The sequence below is a fragment of the Neophocaena asiaeorientalis genome, unplaced genomic scaffold (genome assembly GCF_003031525.2).
Source record: "Neophocaena asiaeorientalis asiaeorientalis breed wild unplaced genomic scaffold, Neophocaena_asiaeorientalis_V1.1 scaffold204, whole genome shotgun sequence".
In the NCBI taxonomy this organism is placed as follows: domain Eukaryota; kingdom Metazoa; phylum Chordata; class Mammalia; order Artiodactyla; family Phocoenidae; genus Neophocaena; species Neophocaena asiaeorientalis.
Genome location: NW_020173922.1, coordinates 10131233 through 10137424, shown reverse-complemented (window position 1 = coordinate 10137424; position 6192 = coordinate 10131233). Strand labels below are relative to the sequence as shown.

The 6192-nt window shown below is 42.1% G+C and overlaps 1 pseudogene; it reads right to left on the bottom strand.

The window, feature by feature from the left end:
* Positions 1-1068: 1068 nt before the first annotated feature.
* On the bottom strand, positions 1069-4192 carry LOC112404490 (ubiquitin carboxyl-terminal hydrolase 25 pseudogene; annotated as a pseudogene).
* Positions 4193-6192: the final 2000 nt, after the last annotated feature.

The window sequence follows — 6192 nt, the reverse complement described above, 5'->3', positions numbered from 1 at the left end:
TTGAGTACAGCAGACTGCTGTTGGTTAACTGCCTTGCACTTGGGATGTTACAACAGTAACGTTCTATTTGGCTGCACACGGTGGTTCACTCATTTTTGTCTCATTGCTTTATATATTACTGGAAGCTGGGAATTCCCTTGGTGTCTTTTACTTTGTCTCCAGGCTGGAGACAGTACTTTGATCCATCCACGGAGGGAAATTGATCCATCCACGGAGGGAAATTGAGTACTTTGATCCATCCATGGAGGGAAATTGAGTGAAAATGATCCACATGCCAATCTGTGGATATTGTCCCTTAGCCTGGCTTTTGTCTCACATCCCTGTGTCTAATGCCAGTAACTAAATCTCCAAGCTTGATTAGCAATGGTTGCAGCCCAGTGAACATGCATCCCGAAACGGCTGTGACATGATGTTTCGTCAGTGATGGCTGTTGCTACAAAACCCACTCCTGTGCCAACCCAGAAGGACACCCCAGGTACCATGACTCTGATTCTGGGGCACTTGTTGAATAAAATATGCTGTGATTTTATGGATTTTTTTTCTCTTAAGTTGAAGGAGTAAAATGAGCCATGTGGTTTTGTAAAATGTAGTTCTGGAATAGTTCTGGAAACTGTGGACTTGCTGGAAGAATTCCTTTATCTAGAGGAATTCAGGTGTGGAGGACAGGTGTGGTGGAAATTTGTTGTTTGTCACTCGAATAACCATTCCTCTCTCCTCCCCTTCTCCCTCTGATATGCCCTGAACATATCCCCTTTCTGTGTGGTTTTGGGGTGGGACTGATCCCACACACACTTCACAAAGTAGGTTCTGATAGATCCACGCCAACCTGTGTAGTCTTTCCCCTGGTTACAGTTATTAATTTGGATTTAGTCAGTTGACTCATTTTAGGACAAAGAAAGGTCCTAGGACCAGGGTATGTGCTATGGGAACTGGTATTTTCTTTGCCATAGATAATTTAGGATAAGGATGTGGGACCTGGGATTGAAGCAGCCATTTTGCCGTAAGAGTAAAGTTTAAGCTGTTGCGTATATGTGGGCTTTGTCTGCCATCTGGAGTCTGATGATAAGGCTAACCCATGGGAGGCAGAGCTAAGAGACGGAAAGAAGACCAGGCACCAAGGGTTCTTGGTGATGATGTCTGAGCTGCTAAATCAACAAACTTCACTGAAAGTCACGCTGAGTGGGTTGCTTAAGCCATTTGAGCTGAGTTTAAAATCATTTGCATTAAAAAATTCCTAACAAATATAAGTAGTGCCACCAATTGTCTGCTCTGAATAGATGATGTTTGCTTGGTTATTTGGCATTTTCCAAAGGCTGAACACACTTGTTACTTGATGGCCAGTGGGTGCTACGCACACCAGTAAAGGAACGGCAAATCTAGTTCCCAGTTTGTTCCCAGCTTCCTGTTTGCATGGCTAGTGTACATTTATCAGGGTTGAGAGATGAATGATTGCTTTATTTGACAGTATTTCCTGTGGTCTACCTTTATGAATTTTTCTAGTGAATGTAGAACTTAAGCCCAAGTGGTATCTTTTCTGCCTTTGGGCTGATGAAGTTTCACTAGGGGTGCTCTGGAATCTCAGGAGTGTCATGATGAATCTACATCACTGAGACAATTCCTTCCCCTATGGGAGTACACGGCTTAGAAGGATGTGTGTGGCTCAGTTCTGGCCAAGGAGGCAGAATGAAGTCTGTTGGGGATGAGATTGCTTTAGGGAAAGGTTCCTTAGCTCATTGAAGAACAGAGGACATTAATGTTATTGAATTGTTTTCCCTTTTGGCTTCTTATTTGGTGAGATTGTTATCTCACAGTTCTTAATGTCTTATTATGTGAGGCTGGTTGTTAGGGTTTTTTTTTCCCCCTCTTTTTCTTTCTTCATTAATGTTATAGAATGTGTCCCGATGCATTCTGCCAGGACCACATGAAGTAAGGGAGTGTTGATTCTCCCAGGGGGGGATGCTGAGGGCTAGCCCCATCTCCTGCAAAATAAATAAATAAAATAATAAAAGAGGAAGGGAAGGAAGGATGGATAGAGGGAGAACGGATATAACTTTCTCTTTGAAAATTTTCTAGCCCAATTATGAGATATATGGTTGTTTCCCTGAATTTTCTATAATCCTCATGCCATTCCTCATACTCCTCCAAGTTTACTTCTTCAAGTTTTATCATGTCAATTTTGGCTTGAGCAACTTTCATTATGTTGTGACAGCTTTCATCAAAACTCAAATTTCTATCTCCAAATTGTTCTAGCAATGTTTTCTCAGTGATTTTCTTTGGAACCTGATTCTGGATAAAGTAGACTACTACATGATGTAAACGATAGTCTGTTTCTGGTGGGGTGTCTTCTTGGGCCAATTTAACCAACCTTGAATATTCCAACTTAATTGCCGACTGTAAAACTGTTTCAGGACTTTTATCTTCATGCTCATGTGATGCCTTGGTAATTATTCGAATAGTTTCTTCTTTCAAGTGTTTTGAGAAATTACTTCTTGATGGCTGCTCTAGATATTCTGGTTCTCCTGCTTGTGCTGTTGTCACAGAAGACTCTGACTCTCTCAATTTCTGAGATGCTAAAAGTTTTTCCTGCAAAGCTTTCTGGGCAAGCTGTGCATCCCATTCTTCCAGTTCTTTCTCAAATCGCTGGTTGTCTTCCTCAACAAAATCTTTTAAGTCTGGTGGTAGTGTTTCTATTCCAACAAGGGCCTGCCCAGTTTCTTTATTAAACTCCTCTTGTATTAAGAATTGTGGCTTATCATTTATGTACATTAAACAGTATGCACTGGCATTTCTATAACCACCAAAAGAGTCCCTCACTAGCTCTTCCCATGATGATTTTGTTACAGCAATATCATTGTACTTCATCCACCTGTTTTCACGATGATCAAAAATGTATGCCCAGTAGTGCCCGGCATTAGCTTGGCCTTCATGAACTAAAACAGCATGTAAGCGATGAGGAACTCATATCATAGATTTGTCAGAGTACATTAGTTCAATTGTGTGATGGATTCTAGATATGCTTTCCTACAAATCTCTGGTGTCATTTTCTATTTCTGTCCTCCAGCGATGTAAACAGCTTTCTAGCACAGAGAGTTCCTCTTCTGTTATGTGCCTTGGTGCTGGTTGCACGGGCAGATCTGGAGGTATCTGAGACTGAGTGAGTGGTTTGTGTATTACTGATCTCGACGAAATGGCAACTATTGATGCGGGTGATGTGCTTGGCAGTTCTAAAGAAGGAGCTCTCTGCTGGTCTGTTTTACTTGGTAATGTCTGTGATGGTACAGAACCACTAGATGGGGAACTAGCATCAATATCATCAACAGGAGAAGTGCAAACAGGTTTACTCGAGGCAACTTCCAACACATACATCCACCAAGGGGAATCGTTTGGGACCCGAACCATAGCTTAAATACCTTTCGAGTCTCTGTTGTAATACTGTGAGGTAATCTTTTAGTCTCTTGATCTCTTCCCTCTTAATTCTTGATATTTCTCTGTTTCTAGGCATGTTATCTGTCCAGATATAAAACTTGAGGAAATTCCAATTTGTTGTGAATTTTTTCTGGTCTTCCCAATGCCTGATTAAATTCAAATCTTGACAATTCAAACATTAACACAGGTGGTAGTTCAGTAAACCAATGCTCTTGGCCAGACTTTCCTGAATTTTCTGAATGTAAAGACTCAGTTTCTCCTTCAATCATGGCAGCTTCTAGGCACTCATGTAGGTCTTTGAATCCATTCACCTGAAGGTGGGTACTGACCAAACATTACAGTATTTTCCAATTTTTTACCTTCAAGCACTCCCACGGCTAGGAATCTTCCGTAGAACAACTCTACCATGGGGTTCTTTGGCTTCCCTTCATCCGTCTCCTCTTCAGCTTTCATTTGGAAGGCATCTTCTAACCAATCTAATAATTTGTGTGTAAACTCACTCACGTCTTGCTGCTGGGAGTCATTTGATTTGAAAGCATCCTTAAGAATTTCAACTGCTCTTGATGGATCAACATGTTTCCTTTTAGTACCAACAAGAAGTGCAACTAGATACCGAAGCTCACGCATAAAAGGCAAATTCCGATGCTCCTTTTGGTTTCGGGGTAAATCTTGAACATTTGATGGAGGCTTGTAATTCAGAACTAGTCTTCTAAGTTCCAAAAGATTGAATAATGACTGAATAACAGCACTAAACCAGCAAGTATTGCCAATATTCTTCGCAAGAGGGAAGAGATATGGGAACATACGTATAACTGATTCACTTTGCTATAAAGCAGAAACCATTGTAAAGCAATTATACTCCCATAAAGATGTTTAAAAAAATGGAGACTTTCTTAAAAATCAGTAATGTTTTTCATGGTGCTAAGAACTTTTTCAGCTTCTGTTGAACTAAGCAATCATGTTAAAATTTTTCCTAGATTTTATAATGTTGCCAAAGATTTTTATATGGTCAAATTCTGTCCCATCAACTAAGCCGTGAAAATAATTTACTGGAATGTCTTTTTTTTTTTTAGACTTTATTTATTTTTGGCAGTGTCAGGTCTTAGTTGTGGCACACAGGGTCTTAGTTGAGGCACGTGGGATCCTTCGTTGCGGCACGTGGGCTCTTCGTTGTGGTGCGTGGGCTTCTTTCTAGTTGTGGCATGCAGGTTTTCTCTTCTCCAGTTGTGGTGTGCAGGCTCCAGGTCGCGTGGGCTCTGTAGTTGTGGTGCGCGGGCTTAGCTGCCGCCGTGGCATGTGGGATCTCAGTTCCCTGACCAAGGATCGAACCCTCGTCCTCTGCATTGTAAGGCAGATTCTTCACTGGACCATCAGGGAAGTCCCTGGAATGTCATTTTTAATTAAGTTGAAACTATATTTCCGGTCAAATGAGAGGTGGTGAGTGTGAAGGTTAAGTACACACCCGCTGTCACTGACGTTTTAAATGGCCTCTTTATTCCTCAGTTTCCTTATCTGTGAAATGAGGAAAATCATAGTAATTATAAAAATTAAAATAAATTACTACAAAAAGTACTCTCCTCTTCTTTAGTGGCTCTTACTGTCTCCTGGCCTGACCATCTGCCATCCCCATCTTTCTCTGGTTCTCTCAGAGCCTGGCTCATGGTGGCTTCATTTTCCACAAGTGGCCACACAGAGATGATTCTAGGGAGTGCCGGACCAAGGTGGGCAGTCAGCCTCTGTGGTCCAGATGGGCATGGAGGGCTTGCCCACGTGGGTATAAGGAATGCCACCAAAGGCATCCCCCACCCAACTTCTGCCGGATCAGAACACACTCTGGCAGGTGGAACAGATCCTGGCATATGGGAGCATAGTGAATTGGCTGCTCTTATATGTGGGTATCAGGATGGCCAGGGATTTCCAGGGCCTGGAGGAGTGCCTGGAGACAGTAGGGCTAGCCCTTGGGGATTACTTGGAGAATCTATGGTGGGGGGCAAGTACAGATATATTGGGCACATTGACTGTCTTGTGCATCAACCAGTCATAAAGAATAGCAGCTGTGGGAACCTAGAGGTAGTGGATGTGCCAGTTACTAACACTTTTACTGCTGGGGATAGTGGAAAAGGGTTTCCTTGGAGAGCTCAAGGCAGTGCCTATTTATTAAAACTAAATAATATTTAATATTTTATAATGGCTACTGTCCTGCTTATTGAAAGCCAGCAGAATATCAAACAGGATATAGGAATGTAAGTTAATATTTTTAGAACACATGGTATTAGTAAAGTAAGACTCAGATACAGGTACAGATACAGGTAAGTTGCCCGAGGTCATATAGCCAATGTGTGAAGGATTTGGATACAGGTCTGTTGGTTCTGGAATCATTACAGGTCAATGTCTAAAGCAGAGGGAACATTGAGGACCAGAAACACCTCTGAGTTTCAGTGCCTGTTTGGAAATATCATGTAAATGGCTATTAGAGTTGCAAGGTCACATCACTCCACTCCAACCATTTTCATCACCTGTCAAGTGAGAATGAAATGAGCACAAAGAGATGTGTGGCTATGTCTATCCCTATCTATGTTTGCTCTAAAAGAAAAATGGTTTCCTGCCTGGGACTTACACTCAGGTACCTGAGCTTGATATTGCATTCCCAGGAAATGAGGGACCCCATCAGGACCAGGAAGCCAGGTGAAGGAGAGATTGCATGTCACAGAGCACCAGGGTCTCTTTCTGGAAGAATCTCCAGGACTCTGAAGAATGGACGGTGAT